General features: G+C 42.3%; 1 protein-coding gene across 2 annotated transcripts in view; it reads right to left on the bottom strand.

Moving 5' to 3' along the window:
• Positions 1–21011, bottom strand: part of IL15 (interleukin 15) — a 57255-nt gene that overhangs the window by 10240 nt on the left and 26004 nt on the right. The gene's annotated exons all lie outside the window — the stretch shown is intronic.

Here is a 21011-nt window from a genome sequence, read left to right as displayed (position 1 = left end):
ATGATAATAAACTTGGACTTAACACCCGACTCCATCTCTGTTTCAGACTCTCCCAGACATCAGGCACATAGTCTTAGTCAACCAGTGTGACGTTTTCTGGGTGACAAGGAGGTAACTGTCGTGCGGGGCCTCTGCACCTTCCACAGAAAAAAAGAGCCAGCCTGCCTTCCTTCCACCGAAAACAGAGGGCCTGGTCTAAATGCGCCCTTGCTCTTTTGCCCCCTGGCGGGATACTGCCCAGCTCATGAACTACTTAATAAGGCCAAGCAGAGCTTCACGTTGACTCGGTTGAATTTTGTTCTTTAACAGAATAAGTCACTGTTAACTGCATCATCACTTGAGAATTTTATAAGTAACAAGATTATATTTTTTTCTCACACAAAGAGGTGGAGAATAGGATTACACTTTTCCATATCCAACGTCATTTTATTAAGAAATTAAAACCCAAAACATATAGAATATAAACAATGATTTTTTTCTCTCATTTTATGTATTCGTGGATCCCCCCCACAGCAAAAATCAAAATCTACTGCATTCCTTGACATAAGTATTTACTGCAATTAAATTCTGTAAACTCAAATAAATAATTTTATTTTTCAGGTGTTTCAGAAATATAAAAATGATTGCCCTTAAAGTATGTAACTCTTAACTGGAAAAACCAGCACTTATCTAGGCATTAAGCAAGCTACTATAAAAGTATATCCAGCAGGACTCTTTTTCCCCAACATATTAAATCTAACCCTTCTGTTACCTATGATAGAAGTCATCCATCAAGTGGTTTCATTAAAGCATATTCTTCTTTTTACTCCCATAACAGTTCTCTGTCTATATTACCTCAGAGCTACAAAAATGTGTTTAATAAAACTTCAAAATTATCTTTGTCATTTCACCCAAGATCTCTTAAATCCCCTGCCTCCTTTTTAGTTGCGGTATCCCAAACTCCATGTTGTTCAGAAACAGCATTTATCACCGTGTGACTGAGCAGTACTGAGGGCTGCTCAGTACTGCAGTACTGAGTACTGAGTACTGAGGGTGCTAACAAGGCCTTGGGAAGCCGCTGGAGTGAACGAATGAGCGACGGCGTTCCCAGAGCCGGGTTTCTGCAGCAGCGTGAGTCTCAGACACTCGGGTGCTCAGTCCTCACCCACGTCACAGCGCACCTGCACTGCCCGCTCCGCTCCCTCCAGCCCGTGGGTGTCAAGGACAACTGAGGCCCTTCTTCAGAATGCTGACGACGTGGAGGCCAGTGTGGCCAAAAAGGAAACTTTTACAGCTCGTCATGTGGTCAAAGAAGTGGGGTGGTTTTCTGGGCTGACAGTGAAGAGTCAGGATTTCACAGCAGGTTTGGGAGCCTTCACCCTCCACTTCCTTCGTGTGGAATCTCCCTGTGGAATGATTTTACTAAAAGTGTGTGTGTGTGTGTGTCTGTGTGTGTGTGTGTGATCCATGTTGGTCAAAAACACCTGAAAAAGAAAACTATTCTACTCCTTTCTCTTTGGCCAGGACTCACTGTGCACTATTAATAAAATAACTATCACGGTAGTGATATTAATTAGACTAAGTATTGCTTACCTAGTGCTTTCAGGTTTACAAAATTATTTCGTGTACATTATCAAGTTCTATCCTGACAATATCGTTATGTGAGAGATATCACTCTTATTTTGTTGTGAAGAACTTGAGGTTCTGAGAGGTTAAGTGGTTTGCTTCAGGTAAAAGTCGTACATGTAGCCATAAAAAAATTATCTCATGACCCAGGTTGGGCAAAGGGAGGGGGAAACAAGGAATTTCAAGTCCTGTGGTTGAGAAGCGGAGGCCCCTGACTGTAGGAAGTACCTGGCCCACCCCGCCCACCACAGGCGAAAAATAAAAATCCACTGCTCTCTGGGAGTTTAAAAACGAGACTTTGAAACTGTTCTGATGCAAAACAGAACTCGAGCTCTTCACGTGCATTATCTCATCTGACTCTCACCAAACTCTGTCGGAGAGGAACGGCTGACACCAGGGGAATCACTTTATGAGAGGCAAATACAGGGATGGTGTACACCGTCCCCTCCCTGCTCTGAGATACTTCTGGAGAACTGCAAAAGCAGTGTTTAACCCTGACACACGAATGGCATGTGGTCATAAAATGCCCTCGCGATCAGCATCTTTGGTCTGGCCTTCATTCACCTGGACGCCTGCATCTTGGAATAAAGAAGACTGCCTCTCAGCCCGACCCGCAGAGAGTCCACAGGGCTCAAACAGGGATTTTTTGGAATTCCGTGACAGGGTGTTGCTGCAGGTGCTGGCTGGCCCGCAGACCTGGTGCTGACCAGCACTGCTAGCCTGGCAGGGTGTCATTGCCCAGGGGTAACACATCTGGAAGAGTGGGCAGGCACATTAACACACAGTGACTCGTGAAAAGAACTGTAAATATGTTCTATTCTACGCCAATACTGTATTTTATCCCAGTGAGAAAACATAACCTAGCACACTGCTCTTTTGTTTTACTCCATGTAATTATTTACTTGCCTAGTCACACATGTAATATAAATTTTAATAGACTTAGCAACTAAAGAAGAGTTATGAGTATTGGTTTGTGCAGTAATGCCGTTTATCTATTCACTCAAAAACACTACAAATAAGGGCAAACCAAGGTTGAGTGTAGAGTAGAAAGAAAGAGAACACAGCTGTCCTTGATCAGGAGGGAGGTCGACGTGGTGCTGTACGTACTTGACTACTGCTTTGATTTTCTCACTAGTCTTTCATTAAGACTAGATGCCATCAGCAGAGAGGGAGGACAAAGAGGAGGTGTTAGGGGTTGAGGACAGAAAAGAATAAAAGAAATAGCCATCCAGGTAAGAAGGAGAATGAACTAATGTAAGTACAGGATGACAGCCATGCCTCCTGGAAGTCCACGGTCATGAATGGCCAGAAGGTAAGGCTGGTCGGCACGCCCGTGTGTGTTTCCTCCAGCTACATTAAGCTGCAAGGAGTAGGCTGGCCGGGAATAGGTAGAAAACTTGCTCATGGTGGTGTGTGCCTGCAGGGGCAAGCAAGAGACAGGCAGGGGATTGTGGAGTATATGTCAGGGAGCCTAAGGGAGCTATATCCAGGGAATTTTATTTTCTTTTTATTATAAAACTTCATGGAGAAAGTGGTACTGGAATCGCACCTCAAAGGAGGGCAGGTTTTACAGTTGAGTAGAAGGCAGTAACATTGGAGGCGGAGGAAAGAGCTGAGCAAGAACACACAGGGACAAGCACAGGGTGTATTCAGGGAGAAGTGCTGAGTCATTTGATAACAGCAGGGAAGCAGTAGCAGGTGAGAGGGGACAGAACAGTGGCCATTGTGGAAAGCAGGAGTTGGTAAGCACTTTCTCCAAAGGGCCAGATAGTACATCAGGCTGCATAGGTCTTGCAGGGTCTGTCATGATGACATAACGCTGCCGTTACCATGAGAACACAGCCTTGGACAATGCAGGAACGAACGGGGCTGGCTGTGTGCCAACATGACTTCATTGGTCAGAACAGACATTTGGTGAATTTGACCCTCAGTTCAGTTTGTGGACCCATGACGCCCGAGGACCGGCTAATCAGTCTCATCCGAGTACAGCTGAGAAACTGGTATCTTTAAAGTCTCAAATTTTCCTGTCATTTGGGAACTAGTATTTTGCAGTAATTGCTTTCAATTGGCACCCATATTATGAAAATGTCAAATATAAAGTTCCATGAAACAGTCTGTGTGCATGATGAACTATGTTACCATGGTTCCTACCGTGATTTTTTAAAATTAATTCATACAAATATAATATCTAAAGTTGATGTTTACTGCTCTTATAAGTCCATACAACATGTTTAATAGGGACTATAAATCTCAGTTTATTGAAACGACAAACATAGGTGACTAGGTGGGATTTTCCTGTTTTACAAATACCATTTTGTACAAAGTTTATAAAATATATACATTTTAAATACATATTTTTATTATTTTTATTTAATATATTTTATTGAATATGCTATTACAGTTGTCACAATTTTCCCCCTTTGCTCCCCTCTGCCTGTTATCCCCCCTTCCCTCCAGTAATTCCCTCCTTAGTTCACGTCCATGGTTTGTGCATATAAGTTCCTTGGCTATTCCATTTCATATACTGTTCTCAATATCCCCCTGTCTATTTTGTCCCTACAAATTATACTTCTTAATCCCTGCACCTTTTCCCCTGTACTCCCCCTTCCTGCTCCCAGCGGATAACCCTCCAAATGATCTCCGTGTCTATGATTCTATTCCTGTTCTAGTTGTTTGCTTAGTTTGTTTTTTTAGATTCAGTTGTTGATAGTTGTGAATTTGTTGCCTTCACAATTTTGATGTTCTTTTTCTTAAATAAGTCTGTTTAACATATCATGTAATAATGGCTTGGTGATGATGAACTCCTTTAGCTATACCTTGTCTGGGAAGCATTTTATCTGCCTTTCTATTCTAAATGATAGCTTTGCTGGACAGAATAATGTAGGTTACAGGTCTTTGCTTTTCATCACTTTCAATATTTCCTCACAGTCCCTTCTTGCCCACAGAGGCTTTGGAGAAATCAGCTGACAGTCTTATGGGAACTCCTTTGTAGGTAACTCTCTGCTTTTCTCTTGCTGCTTATAAGACTCTCTCTTTATCTTTAACCTTTGGCATTTTAATTATGATGCATCTTGGTGTGTTCCTCTTGGAGTACAACTTGTTTGAGACTCTCTGTGCTTTCTGGACAGTATGTCTATTTCTTTGGCCAAATTAGGGAAGTTTTCTTTCATTGTTTTTTCAAATAAGTTTTCAATTTCTTGCTTTTCTTCTTCTCCTTCTGCCACCCCTATGATGCAGATGTTCATATGTTAAAAGTTGTCCCAGATGTTCCTAAGGCTATCCTCAGTTTTTTTCATTCTTTTTTCCTCCTGCTCTCCTCCTGAGTTCTTTTTCCTTCCTTGTGTTCCAAATAATTTGTCTGATTCTTGGCTTCATCCTCTCCACTATTGGTTTCCTGTAGATTTTTTCTTTATTTCACTTAGTGTAACCTTCATTTCTTCCCTTATGTTTTCGCCATACTCAGTGAGTTCTTTGAGCATCCTGATCACCAGTGTTTTGAACTCCATCTGATAGGTTGGTTATCTCTGTTTTGTTTAGTTCGTTTTCTAAACTGCAGGTTTGTCTGTTCTTTATTTGGGCCATATGTCTTTGTCTCCTCAATTTGGCAGCCTCCCTGTGTTTGTTTCTGTGTATTAGGTAGAGCTGCTTTGATTCCCTGTAAAGGGCACCAATAAATTGCGTGGGGTGGAGCCTTAGGTAATAGCCAGAGTGGGGCAACATGCTTCACCTCTTTGTGGCTCTGTGTAGGAGGAGGGCTAAGAGAAGGGTCAGTGCCACTGCCTGGCTTCTGGAGGTATGCCCTACACTCACCCCATTTCCAGTCACTTCACCCACTTCTTGTCTGTGACTGGTGCCCTTCCAGCTGTTGCCCTGGTGGTGATTCCAAGAGTGGGTCGGTTTGCATATATTCTAGGTCTGTGTGGGCCCTTTAAATAAACTCTCCTAAAAAATCTGGCAGTTTCTTTCTCCATCCAAAACTCCAGTGGATTCTATAGCCAGCAGTTATGGGGATTTATTTTCCTGAAGCTGGGACCCAGGGTTGTGCAGTTTGGCCTGGGGCTGGGGTTCACTCACTCCCAAGGTACCCCTCCTGATTTTTATCCACCACCTGTGAATGTGGGGCTGCCCACTCTGCCACCACCACTGCCACCTCTCCATGGTACAAGGGTCTCTATAACTCCACCCCTCCTGCCTGTCCGAATGAATGTGGCTTCTTTAAATCCTTACTTGTTGGACTTCTATACAGCTCGATATTCTGATAGTTCTGGCCGTTACTGTATCTTTGCCATGCATAAAGCACATCTTTTTTGCCAAAATTTTTGAGGGAAAAATAAAGATGCTCAATATACATGGGTAGTACTAATTTGTTGCTGGTGCATAATATTTCTCATAATTTGTATCTGTTTTAGTGTTTTGTAATTACTTGTCACATAAAATTTCTTGTCTCATAACACATTCAAAAATAGATGCTGAAACTCCTTAATAATACAAGAAAAACAAGTATCTAAATACAAATCAATAAATAATTGAATTTAAAAAATTAAAACAAAAGATTTTTTTTCCTGAAAGTTCGGGCCAAAAATGTGGGTACAAATTACACATAGCAAAATATGATGTTTGTTTTGAGGTCTGGCTGTAATTCTCTCTGTGGTTGTGCGAGGAGGTGATGAGTGTCTACCTATGCCTCCACCTTGACTGGAAGTCTACAGCAATAAAATACATATTTTCAATAAAACATTTAAGTTCTTGGGAATGCTTAAAACAATACCAATTGCTCAGTTATATTGAAATGCTTCCAAAGCAAACTGTAAACATTTAAATATCTATACTGCCAAGAGCAAAGGCCATGACAAAACTTGGGTGCCTTAGTTACCCTGGCTAGTCAGAAAGCATTAAATAGATGGTATTATAAAGGGTGAAGGTCGAAACACCTCAGGAAGTTTGTCATGTAAGATAGACAATGAAGATGCATATGCACAGCTAGAGGGCGTCTCGCTGATCTTAGTTCTATGCAGCAATGTGTTCCCATGTTCGTTTGTTTTTTTATCGTTAGGGGCAAACATTCCTGAAAAGGTTTTGTGTGGTTTTGGGAAACGCTAGTGAGCACAGTTCTCTACGGCAGGTCGTGTGGACGGCTTCCCCAGGGCAGCACCGCTGTGATGCTGAGCCTGCTGCCGTCCAGGAACGGCCCGCTCCCGAAGCGCTGCCTTCAAAAGACTTGGGAAAGCTGAAGCGGTTCCTTCCAACCACAGTGTTTACAAAGTGACAAAGGGCTGAAGATTATGAGACAGGTTTAGAGATTCCAACATAGTCCTGGAAAGGAACTCCCGAAAGAGCAAAGAGAACAGAGAGGGGGAAATCATCACAGAAATGATTTTAAAAAATTCGTAAAGGTGGAATAAAGCACTAGCTGTCATACTGAAGGGAAATAAAGGGATACAAGGGAAATAAATGAATATAAACCATGGTAGTTTCTAAGTAAATTTCTTAGTCCCCAGAGAAAACCATGCCGATAGCGCCCACGGAGAGAACGTAAGCACTCAAGGACAAGAATCAGGATGAATCCGACCATGGCGCTGACAATTGATAGGACAAATTTTCAGAGTCCAAGGGGACACGAACTTAAACCTAGAAAGCTGTTAGTATCAGAGAAAGAGGGAAAAGAGCATTCTTTCATAACGGACCTTAGAAAATGTAGGCTCCACAGAATGTCTGTGAAAAAATTATGTGAAAATGCGTTCCAGGAAAAAAAATGTTATCAAAAAAAAGAAAAAAATGTGATAATTAAGGAAATACAGGACATAAAAAGAGTTAACATTTATATTTGGGTCTAAATAACTAATGACAATATTTTTAAGTACCATTTTTTACCTCATTCACTCATTTATTTTTTAAAAAATGTGAGATTTTTGTGGTCAGAAACTGTCTATCTTGTTCAGTCCTATAGCTCCAATGCATGAAAGCATCCATGATACATACATGTATTATGACATGTTTGTTGGATTTGATTTTTAACTTGTTGACAACTACCCTGTCCTCATTCTCACAACTTTCGGCCTCTTCACTGCACTCGCCTACCTACCCAGCGGGTATCCCCATCAGTCCCTGAAATTGGCCCTAAACAGCACCCTAAATTTCCCCCACATTCTGTCTTTCTGCTACTTTTAGTTGGCCAGTTTCAAATTCCAAGCTACAAAGTATTGCACACAAGAAATGTGCCGCTATAATTTTTGAAACGCAGCCTCTAATGGGCCTTTTCTACACCCTGCAGCCTTGCTCTTTCTGACGTTCTCCACCATGCTTTTAATATCAACTTGATTGAGGAATAATGTCAAGATAATACAGCACACCCACTTTAGGTATACGACATGCAGAACTTTGACAAGTGTACACATCAGTGAAACCACCACCACAACCATGGGTATAAAAAAATACCTATCATCAAATTTCTCTCATGCCAACTTGCAGTCGCTCCATTCCCAACTCCCACCACCAGGGGCTGACCTCAAATGTGCTTTTCCAACTAGCAATGTGGAAGAAAAGATGTTGAGTCATATGCATATGGGAAGTGATGTGGGGGGGAAAAAAGAAGAAAACTCACGTTAAGACTATCATTTCCTTGGGAAAATGTGCAACACAGTTGTGACAATTAGCTGCAAAAATCAAGTAAAAAGTTTACTACAGGAAAAGAAAACCCTATATATATTATTACAATTGTCAGACAAATGAACAAACAAAGGAACACTTAAGCTATCTAATGGAAGGCAGTTGGGCAGTTGTAGGTAGAAAAGAAAAAAAAAGGAAGCCCAGTAAAAAAAATACCCATAAAACATAATGTGTTAGGAGTCAGTCTCAACATGCAAGTACATCCACCCACACATGCAGAGATGTGACAAAAACTCTATCTGCTTACTAAAAGATGGACACCCAGATTGTGTTTTAAAAATAGAGAGGCAGAAAGACAAAGAGATAAAACATTTTAAATCATGCTATTTATAAAAAACGGAACAAAAAGTAAAATGGTATAGACACCAGTACGGCGGTTACCAAAGGGAAGGGGGGTGGGGGTGAGGGAGGTAAAGAGTAAAAGGAGGCAAACACACGGTGATGGAAGACCTGACTTTGGGTGCTGGCACACAATGCAGTACACAGAAGATGGATCATAGAATCGTACATTAGAAACCTATATAATTTGATTACCTGTCACCTCAATAAATTTAATAATTTTTGTAAAGGAATGCTCTGGCTGGTGTGGCTTAGTTGGCTGGAGCATCGTCCCGTAAACTGAAAGGTCATGGGTTTGATTCCCTGACAAGGCACATCCTAGGGTGTAGGGTGCAGGTTCAGTGCCTGGCTGGGGCACGTGAGAGAGGCAACCAATCGATGTTTCTCTCTCACATCAATGTTTCTCCCCCTCTCTCTCCCTCCCTTCCCCTTTCTCTAAAATCAAAAAGCATGTCCTTGGGTGAGGATAAAAAACAAATGAAGAAATGCTACAAAAAGCTTGAAATGCAAGAACAGAAAGGTATGTTAAGCAAATATAGGTACAGTAATAACAATACTAGAATAATTACGCTTCAAATGATAAGGACTAAGCAATACAAAGGATAACACACACGGATAAAAATTACAACCTACAACAAGGTATAATAATCATGAATCTTCATGCATCTAATAATATAGCTTCAAATCAAACTATATAGAAGAAAAATAAGGAGTTAGTAAAGATCTTAAAACATTTTTCAGAAAATTATACTTAAAAATGAGTAGGGCTATGGTCTGTGGTAAGCGAGTAAGCTGGCTTTCAAGAAAAACACATTGATTTATAACATTTGCCAATTCCTGTTATGTAAATACCCTTTCACACTGATTCCAAGCCAACGGTTTAACCATTAGTTCACAAAATGCCTGAATCGTTCACCACAGGCTCTCACAAGTCCGTGAGGGCCGGCTCCAGCATGCCACTGCCCACAATGAAAATGAGACAGGCTGCAAGAGCAGCAGGAGTTGAATTCAATTCTGGAGTTGAATTTTGAAAGCAATCTATTTCATGATTACTAGCCAATTGTATCCGGAGATGGAGAGAGAAACGGATTTCAGGACAGAGATCCTCGAAGAATCATGGAATATTGATAATACACTGCATAAGCCATGACTCAGCCAAGAAAACCAGGGGCCTCCTTTCTCCACTGTTCAGTCTGCTCAGCAGACATCTACTGAGTGAGTACCTTCTGTGTGCCTGGCCCTCGGGCTGCAAAGGTGAATAACCGTAGTCCCTATCCTTCAGGAAAGGACAGAAACGCATTCATACGTTCGTTATGTGACGAACGCCAAGCAACGCCAAGACAGTTTGGGTCTCCAAATTCGGATATTGAGAGAAAACATCCTAGAGGAGATGACAAAGCTAAATTACCTTAGAGGACAATGACAGTTAGCAGTCTAAGAAAAGAGAAAGGGCTTTGCAGGCTGAGGGGAACTGATGGGCAAAGGCACAGGGGCGTGAAGCAATAGGAAGCGGCACATGCACTCCAGCACTCCAGTTTTGCCAGCCCGTCCAGCTGGAGAACGGGCGTGGGAGCGGTGTGATAAGTGAAAAATGGCTGGAGTCCCGGACAGTGCCTTGCTGGACTGGGGGATTTTCTTTTCCTGGCATTGCTGAGGGCAGGGGCACGATCAAATCTGAGTTGGATGTAGATTATCTCGACCAGTGCGCCGGAGATGTTTTGAAAGGAATCAAGACTGAAGGTAGGGAAACGTGTCAATGATTATTGTAGCTGTCCACACAAGGAGCGAGACTCAGGAAGTCGTAATAGGAACTGAAATGCGGTAATAGAGTTGCTTATTGGAATACTACTTCCCAGCAAAATTGGCAGGTCTTGCTGGCTGCCTGGCTGGGTATGCAGGGCGTGGGAGGGGGGAGAGTCGAGGGTGACTAACAGGTTTCATGGTTTGGAAGGTCAAAGCTGTGGGCCACTAATTGAGACTGGACGCGAGACAGGGCTAGTGTGAGGGGAAGATGACTCACCCAGACGTGTTTAAGTTTGGAAAGCTGGTGGGAGAGCGAAGAAATGTGCCGGACGGCAGAGGGATCAGCAGATTAGGAGTTCGAGAGCTGGCAGGGGTGGAGATAGAACTCACTGGCTTAAAACCTTGAGTTCAGGGGAGCTCGTGCTAGGAGAGCACAGAGAGAGAAAACTGCAGTGAGAAAAGGAAAGAACAACAGTCTTTAACCTCCCTTTAGATAACGGCTCCAGCGAAAGTCTTCTAAGTGCTTCAGGTTATGGGTCAAGGCCCAAAGGATCATGCAGCAAGCCATTCTAGCACTTGCGTGGAGCACGCTCCCTAGAATGTAAGGAGCCCTCTTGTTCAATTTGAACGTTTCTGAAATTGGGTCACATCTTATAAATGATCTCTATCCTCATCCCCTGAAGAGCTGTTATTAAATAGAGTGTGCTTCTCCAAAAATGGATGGTGTTTCAGGGCAGGTTCTCTGGGAAGGAGATTCTGGCTGATTTACGTGCAGGAGGTGCACGGGGGAAGGCGAGAAGGCTGAACTGGGCAGAGGAAGAACGCAGGCCACTCCACAGGCACTGCCCGGGCTTCGTGGAGCTCCGCAGCTGGGGTGGGCCCCCACCGTTGTACCAGCTGGGGACACAAGGCCTTTCTAACGCTCCCCTCCCCTCAAAGAACACTGGATGGACGCTGCCCCTGGGGAGAGGGTGTGACCTTTGAAAGGACAGTTTTTCCCAGAGAGGACTGTCAGCTGAAAACTCGCAAGCAGCACTTTCGGTATCGGAGACCACAGGGTTTTCATTCCCGAGGGAGAATGTGGCTGTGGCATGGCATTCACTATCAATGATATTTAAGAATGAAGGAAATACAGCATTTTATCTCAATAGGATTTGATAGTGACATCATCATGAAGTATTAAACACAAATTTTGTCTGGCACAACCTATTTAAAGATCCAATTTAGTACAAGTTCAGGTCATCTGAACTCCTACCCTGATTGATATACAATGGAGGGAGAGAAAGAATTATTCCTAAAAATTAAAAAAAAGTACATAACATCACAAAAGGTATTCACTGCGTAGTTCCTAAGGATTTACTAAAAACTGCTCGGACAATGACAGAGTCGAACATCGGTGCTAAGTGCTGACTTATGGAGCATTTAGAGTGAGAGGCAGATTTAGCACAAAGTCAGTGGGGCTTCAATGCCTTTTTGCAATGCCTGTAGTGAGAACAGCCCTGGCCCTGGGGAGGTGGGGGGGACATGGGGGGCAGCCCCTGAGGGTGGTCACCTTCTACCTCCTACAAGTCAGCCTGGGTTTGCAGCAGGTGCTGTGGACAGGCAGGCTGCCAGCATTCCTTCCATCTATTTGGATTCCAAGCACAATCTCACCCCCCAAAGACCTCATGGAGTGTCTGGACCTTATCCGTGTGACTCTGGGGATGTGGATACAATGCCTCAGGGCCACTATGTCCCAGACTCTCAGCCACTTGACCCTCCCTCCCTCCAGCTCTCACAACAAGGCCTCCCGGAAGTGGCAGGGAGGTTGGGGAGTCGAGAGAGACCTGGCCACGCTGGGGTCCCTTCGGGGGCACAGGCCTCTCTGAGGTCTTGCCGAGTGACACCCAACAGCTGGACTTCTCCCAGCCTGCCCTCCAGAGGAGAGCTGCCCATGCAAGAAGCTATGGGGGACGTTTGCAACGTGCTATTTCCAGTAATGCCGTTGTGGTCAATGAATATTTCCTCAACCATCAATAATAACACTGACAAATTTCAACGTACTTTGGTAGAGAAAAGAACATATTTCATTTTGATTCTCTGTATTGAAAACATTAAAAGTCATTATCATATGAAAGAGGAAATATAGGTGTCTGCAGGTACAACTTTGTAGGAAATGAAGGGTACAAAGATGATTCAGAGGTTTGTAAATCATGATGTTAATATTTTGTGATGTTTGTGGTATTTTTCAGTTTTCTTCCTATCTAAATAAAGCCTTAAAAATGTTCTAGATGACAAATTTTGTATTTATAATTTAACATTCTTTTTTCATAAAGAGAGTCGAACACCATACGAACTTGCGGCCCCACAAACCTGATTCCTCACTCAGTTAACTCTTACTAACCTAACTGATCTAATCAGGTGAATGTATGAGGTCCATGCTGTCGTTATTCTACTTTGCAGGTGAGGACATTGAGGGCAAAGAGCTTAAGAAACTCGCCAACAGTAACTCACAGAGGACAGGGCAGTGTTGAGGTTTGAACCTGCCTTCTGGGCTACACGAAAATAGGCCATTTACGGGTTATTTTGATGTACTTTGGGATGCATCCTTCACTTGTCATTCAACATTTACCCAAGCTCCTCTTTGGTGCTGGGTAACATTGGGTGGATCTGAGACAGTTCCTACGCTCACAAACCATAAAGACAAGTGAAGAGACCCAAAATGCATCATCAAATATAAAGGTATTGAAAATGCTATGAACCAATAAAGCAGAAATAGTGCATTAAACATTCTGATCTGCCAAGGAAAAGAGTGTGAGCAATGACATATAAACATCTGATAAGCCTTCCTTTCATTCGAAGAACATTGGGGAATTCACGCTATCATGTTCTAAAAACTTAACTCAACCTGTGAGTTGAGTGGATTGAGTGCAATCCAACCAGTGGATTGAGCGCAGGCTGCGAACCAAAGTGTTGCAGGGTCGATTCCCAGTCAGGGCACATGCCTGGGTTGCAGGCCATGGCTCCCAGCAACCACACATTGATGTCTCTCTCTCTCTCTCTCTCTCTCTCTCTCTCTCTCTTTCTCCCTCCCTTCCCTCTCTAAAAAGAAATAAATAAAATCTTTAAGAAAAACTTAACTCAAGACAGTGGATATTTTGGGGACAATACATTTTAAAAGTTTCATTCCAGGAGTAATGAACAGATGTTTTCTGAATGCCCACAATGTGACTGGCATGTTGACAGGCATTTGGTGATCTAATCAAAAAGAAAGAAATCACTGAGGTCCTATAATTTATCTTCTTTTTCTGTGAGGATGCTGAAGTGAAAAGATTCATGGCACCTACTCCAAAGCCACCTTTTTTAAAGGAAAACTTTCCTTAAGGACCACAGTCAGATACCATTTAACCTTTTCCCCACCCCAGCTTAGGGTGTTATTGCTCTTCTGTGGCTCTTGTTCTTTCGTGGGCTACTTGCTTTATACATAGTGAGATCGGGAGCTTTTTAACATTCTTTAATGATTAATGTCACCTTTAACATCTAAAAGCTGTATAGCAGTTCCTCAGAAAATGCACCTAAACGCATATCCAACAACTGAGACAAAATCATCTGAAGTTAAAAAGTTCATCCCTCTAGAAGTCTCAGGATCTCAGGTTAAGGACCCTTCTTCTAGATTCCTGTCCCTATAAAATAATTTTTGTAACTCATGTCAGTAACAAACACACATGAAATAGGTTTATCTGTGTGTCTCCTATGCAGCCTAGCACTACAATAGAAGTTTAATACATTTCTTGATTTTAAGTGCCCCCAAATGATGCTACAGCCAACAGGAGACACGGAACCAGCCACATGCTCCCTGCCTGGTCACGTCTTACACTATCAGAATCTCTCCTTAATAAAAACAAACAGACAACCCATAATCATTGTCATTGAGAGCTCACTTTTATAGATGAGGTGAAATAAACCTTAAAGTACAGCCTCATTATAACTACTTCGATATGACTATACAAGCAATAAAAACTCATGTTTAGGGAAGGATATCCCTGTAACACAGAAGGTAATCAATAAACATTTGCACAGTGATTGTGACTACATGAATAAATGAATAATAAAGAAGAAGACATAAATGCTACGGCACGTGGAGAAGGCTCTGGAGAGGGTAGCAAGTGAGGTTAATACTAAAGAGTGAATAAAATTTGAATCTGAAGCGGGGAGATGTTCCAGCTAATACAGACCCAGCATAAACAGCATGATCAGAGTATGAGAAACCCGAAGAGGCGCCACAGACTGAAAGTACTTAAAGGAAATGCACTTGATGAGGCAGGCTGGAGCGGGATGACAAGAGACCTTCCCAGTCAAGCTGAGGAATCTGATTTAATTTTCTGGGCAAATGAAATACAATTCCGGATGCTTAGAGAGTGCTGGTGCACTTGCAAAATGCATAACCAAAACGAAAAAGTCACCAACGATTATTTAACGGCAGCGAGTATAAACACTCAGGTCAGTTGTTTACTTGTTAGACAAACCATTCCTCTAATCTGTTAAATATTCATCTACTTTCATCACTTAATTTATGATTCTTAGTCATCAACACTAATCCCTGTTACAGGAAAGGAAAGATTCTCACTTCTTCAAGAGGGAGAACTCGCAGCTGATGGCACGAGGAACCCACGTGTTCATTCTTAGCTGGACAGGCACAGGGTGGGTCGCAAGTGGGTGAGAGTCCGTGGGAAATTCCCCAGCCCGCCCAGCACACATGTCCTGTAGGAGCTTCTGTCTGCCTTGTGACCCTATTTGTTACCATTGCTTCCTTAACGGTATTTTTTACGAATTTGCTTTAGCAAATATTCATATTGTTTCTGTACTGCTGGTCATCATTCAGTCTCTGTATAAACCCATTCACAGTAGGCTGGGGTACAGCCCCCTTCAGAACTGTAACTAGAGATAAAAGTGAAAAGTGGCCGATGCTTTTCCCCCCAGAACATCTCTACCACCCTCCCTCCAGCCTAAAAGCTTTATTCTTCCCCACCACTATCACCTTCTCCACTTTCAAACAAGTATCATACCATTGACTGATGTAAAAGAAAACTTCAAATGTTGTCTTAATATACAGGCAAGATAAAAGTGAGCCAGAAGCTATGAAGTAACCCATTCCAGATTCCCGTAGTCAGCAGAACAACCCAGAGGAGATGCCGAGTCCGTATTGTTTCTGTGACGCCATATTGTCTCCTTCCCCAACTGCTCAAGCGACTTCCCAGGGCTGGCTTTCTGGTGTGTGTGTGTGTGTGTGTGTGTGTGTGCATGCGCATGCACACATGTGTTTGCCACTGCAGAGAATGAGAGAAAACAATCTCTGCTCTTAGAGATCTTACATATTTCCAATGTGACCACAGACTATGTGCATGGGTTTACTCATGCAGAGGTAAAGTAGCACTGGTGTTCTGATGGAAAGTTCTAGCTAGTATCTTCCACTTGAAGTAGTTTTGTTCAAAAGTTCAAGAGGAGGAAAATCTGTAACTAGATAAAATTAATTTTGTTTGTGGAATTTCACTACCAGTGTTTTCCACGGTTAAACTCAGCACACAACATTCAGAGTTGTCATCGTTAAGGAAAGTTTTCTTAGTGTTCGCATTTTCTTTTCACAAATAGAGATCTCCATTTAAGAAGAGGGGGGTATCAATAAGGAGAACAAAGCTGGATAGGTATTAATCATTTCTGTGCAAAGATAGTAAGCGAAATGTGTCTTTGTTGTTAACTCCGAACAAATGTTGAAAACATCCTACAGTTCAGCAAAAACTATTTCTGAAGGAACAAAAATCATCTAGAAGAACAAAGTTTTACACTGGTAATAGATAATGGAGGATACCTATTCAGATGCTGCATCGAACATTGACTGTTAACCAAAAAAAAAAAAAAAGTGAACAACTATCTAAAAAAAGTCACTTCTCACCAGAAATTAGTTCAACACTAGATGTAAGTTTGCGAATTAAATTGAAATCTGCAGTCTGTAGAATGCCTAAAGAAAATAATGATTCTTGGCCTCAAAAAAGAAAAAACAGGCTGCTTAATGCCTGGGAGTTCTGTACAACCAAAGGAGAGAACACGCTTTCTGCAACAAACAAGCCCTGATGTCAAACCAGTTAGTGGCTGAACTTGAGCACCTGCCCAGATTCCCTGGGTTATCATCTGAAAAGGTGGTCCTCTCATAGGGTAATAAGGCCATGTGGACTGATTGCCTTTTGAGAAGGAAAAAAAGCAAACAAACATTTTTTCAGTTTCCAGTACAAAGATATGGAACATAAATTAAGCAGGAATGAAAAATATGTTAAGAATCCTGTTATTTCACTTTGAGTCCCTGGGACACCCATTGTCAAGCTAAGTACTGAATACTTACATCAAATAAACACTATTAGCGGGAAAGAAAATGAAAGAAAATTCTTTCCCCACTCAGAGCATTTCAAGATCCGAGCCATGAAGGCACAGGCGGACAGCCTGCCCGGACAGGACTGCCCTTTCCCCTTTCTTCTGCTTATTTCTCTAGGAAAAGGGGGAGAAATATCGATATAGTTTAGACTCCTCTTTGGATGAGGAGCTACCTGTTTCTAGGGAGAGCCAAAAAAATACTATGACTTCTATTCCCCATCTTGAAAAAACGGTCTTCTCTGCTTTCTTTTCACTCAAGTGAATTAAGTGAAACTGATAAGAGAAAAAATAAGGGAGGGAAGAAATCCTGTTTCACAGTGCATCTCATAAAGGAGTTCAGAGTAACATCCACGCGTGCGCTGGGGAAAGAACGAAAATGCACCATGGTGGAGGACAGGCACTCCCTCAGGCTCTGCTTTAGTGACACAGGATGGGACTCTGCTTAGTCACAGGGTACAGGGAGAATGTCGCTGTGCACCAGCTGAGCCGAGTATCAGCGACACCAGCCAGTAAAGATGTAAACCCGGGGTGACGTGGCTACAACATGCAAGTGGAAAACAAAGAAGTTTTAATGAGGAAGAAAGGACATGAAAGTGAAGGAAAAAATCTCCCCCAAACGTACAAATAATACTCACAGAGGCCTCCCTGGCAGGAAACACTTCTTTGGAGCGATGTCTAGCAGGGGTATCTGACCCGCAGCCCCCCAGCCACGTGAGGCCCAGGATGGCTGTGAATGTGGCCCGACACAAAATTGCAAATTTACTTAAAACACTGTGAGATTTTTGTGATGACATGTTGTGATGTATTTAATCTGGCCCGAGACAATTCTTTTTTCCAGTGTGGCCCAGAGACGCCAAAAGGTTGGACACCCCTGGCTAGAATACTAAAAGAGGTGAATGGCTGAATATTAACGGTATATGGTGTTGATGATGCAAATAGCCAAGGAAGATACCCCACAAAGCTCGGTTCTAAGGTACAGCAGGGGTGGGTTGGACAAGGCCAATGAGGCCCTGGGGGAAGGTTGGTGGGAGAGCTGTTCTGTAGAAAGAGAGCATTAAGATGAAGAGCATGCCCCAAAGATACACCTGGCAGGCACAGCTCTGAGGTCAAACTAACGCCCCAGTTCTGAGCTCTTAATAGCACACAGGATGGCAACTCAGAACGACAGCTTCCGATCAAGTTTTATGGGGCTTTTTCTTTATCACCAAGACTTAAAGTCATCTCCATGAAGGTAGCTTTACAACAAAAGTTCCCATCCAGGGTTTGAAAGAAACAGAGCCATCTGACAAATCTCTGATATTCAAACAACAAAAGAATAAAAACGGTAATACAATATTCATTCAGTAGAATGAAGCACATAAAACACAGGAGATAGCTCACTTCCGGACACGGTATTCGTGGTATTAGGCTTCCTGCCTCTAACACCCCTAGTCACACACTCCCTCCGGCTATAATAAAATATTGCTACCCAGCTAGAAAATCAACACATCGGCTTCCAGAGCACATGGCCTCAGTGGTTTTCCTATGAGAATCCTACGGCTTTATGAAGCCACGTACTGACAGAATGGCAGTGTTAAGAGAAAATAAAACCAAAAGAAAAACAGATAAACATCTGTTTCCCCCTTGCACAAAGGCATCATTGCAAACGTCTAGTAGTAGAGGTTCTCGCATAGTGAACATTCCTTTTGTTCTTTGCATACTGAACGGCATCATGAATAGTTCTGCTCTGTTCTGGTTGCTATTTTCCCAACTTTATTGCCAGAAGAAAATCATTCCCTATGTGCAGGTTGCCCATAATATCCTCCCTTCCAGGGAGAGAAGTTGTAGCTCAGACCCCATTTCTAATTTAACTGTTCATTTAATTTTCTTTAACACTTTAAAACATCATATGGATGCTTTGACTTGTCACAACTGGGCCATCAATTCTGAGGAAAACCCATCAGAATGACAACACCAGTGCCTCATACAAACATATTTCACAAAGAAAGAAAACACAACTTCACTAAGACAACGCGCCCCCACTCTGGCTATGGTCTGCTGTCACGCATGATGTTGGCGTTTCGGGATTTGGGTGATTTATTTTAGACAGGAGAAATGTTAATGTCTCATTAAAGTAACAACAGTGACACATAAATTGTGACCAAATAACATTCAAATACTGTAGAAGATATTTCTGGTGAAATAAGAGAAAAACGAAGCAAAAAAACAAAAAAAAATATTTAAGAAGAGCAGAGTGTACAAAAAATTGGAACCCAAGAAAGAATTTTTCTTTTTAAAGACAAAAAAATCCTTACCTTGATTAAGTATGATCAGCCCCAGCACATCCCAATCAATTTTACTATAATATTCATGCACACTGTGAACTTCTTTCGTATATCTTTATGAGATCTAATGAACAAATTCCTAGGCAGTGAAGTTGACATGAATTAAATATTTCCAGCAACTTGGAAACTGACCAAAGTGTGTTCAAATATATGTTTATAATAATAGAATTTTGGAACTGCTCATTATATAGTCAGGGACACTGAGTTTCATAGACGTGTAGTGACTGGTCCCAAATGAGTTAGCTACTGAGGTAGCCAGGTCTGGCTTTGTCTCACTGTTCCTAATACACCTGAGCTGGTTATGGTTTGATGCTCTGTGCGACCTGGTAAATCATTGGGAAAAAGAAGATTCCTCTCATTATTTGAAGGAATAAAAAAAGAAGATTCAAAAGGTGACAACAAAAAAATCAATGGTTCTTTCAAAGAAATATATACTCAGTAACCTAAGAAATATGTCACATATGTGTTTAAGTTATTTAACATCAACAAAATGTCACGTGGCTATTTCTTCATCCTTGTGTGCACTGGATCAAATATTCTGCTTCATAAAAGTCCCTGTGGTCTCTAGTTAATGGTAGCTCTATGTGATCAAGAATGGGATTTTTCTTGATTGACTTTATATCTTTAGCAGTTCCCTTAGCACATTGCTGTGAGAATTAAAGTCAATGATCTCTGAAAAGTGTTTAAATAAGGAGAAAAACTACAATTGCACACCAATCTCCAAAAGAAACTGAAAGGAGCATGGCTCTCAGTTAACCGAGTTTTTCAAGTGTATTCTTCAAGATAAGCAAAAGGGAGAGACAGCGTACAAAGTACAAATCAAAGCTTGAAATAAAATAGGGCAAACTAAACTGGCATTAAGTACAATTCACGGAAGTATATAGAGCACGATAAAACCTAATTCACATCATTCTTGACCATCTGGGCCCCGTATTTCACAGGACCAATGTGCATGTAAAGCTTGTATCGGAATGCTTCAAGGCAATACTTTTTAGAGCACTCTGGTGCCAACACAGTCTGGCTAGAGAGCAGTCAGGCTGGTTTCCACAGTTACTGCCCATGGATAAAATCAGGCCGTCTGATGTGTGTGGTATAGGAGCAAGCTCTGTCGTTCAACCAGACCTAGGCTTGGCCTTCACCTCTGTCAATTACTATTTTGAGGAATAAGGTGTGGGAAGCAGAAATCCTACCCTAAATGTGACCATCATAGCATCCTTGCTTGTGCTATGTTATAGGGCACCTATGGCACAGTGGGGAGATTCTCGGGGAGGGGAGAGGGAGGAGTGGTTAACGGAATCACATGAGCCCTCAAAAGCAGAGAACGTTCTCCGGGCTGGTGGCAGAAAGAGAAGCTAGAGAGACTCATATCATGAGGAGGATGACACGTGCGTTCACCGGTCTGCAGGCAGAGAGAGCCACGTGAGAGGGATGCTGGCGGCCTCTAGGAGTGCTGAGGGTCCCCTGCTGACAGCCAGCAGGGACACAAGGACCTCACTCCTGCAATTCCAAGGAACTGGATTCTGCCAGTAACCTGAATAAGCTTGGCAGCAGCTTCTGTCCAGAGCCTCCGGGTAAGAACCTAGCCTGGCAGACACCTTAATTATTACCTGTCAGCCCCTGAGCAGAATACCCAGTCAAGCGTATCTGTTCCACTGATCTGAGGAACTGGGATGTAATTAGTAGGTGTGATGTGTTAAGCCACTAAGTTTGTGATGATTTATGGCACCGGATAGAAAACAAATACATAGGTCAATTTATTTGACTTCTAGAGCTTCTGAAAAACAGAGCTGATACAGATCCGAAGGGGCTGTGATAAGGAGAATGAGATGATGCGTGCAATGCACCCAGCATGGTATTTAGCGTGCAGTAAGAACCTGAGATGCAATTACTGTACCTTTAAATACTTTATTTTACAAAACTTCAGAGATTTAT

This window comes from Phyllostomus discolor, chromosome 8 (assembly GCF_004126475.2).
Source record: "Phyllostomus discolor isolate MPI-MPIP mPhyDis1 chromosome 8, mPhyDis1.pri.v3, whole genome shotgun sequence".
Taxonomy (NCBI): domain Eukaryota; kingdom Metazoa; phylum Chordata; class Mammalia; order Chiroptera; family Phyllostomidae; genus Phyllostomus; species Phyllostomus discolor.
The sequence above is the reverse complement of the archived record's forward strand: the minus strand, read 5'-3'. Positions and strand labels throughout refer to the sequence as shown.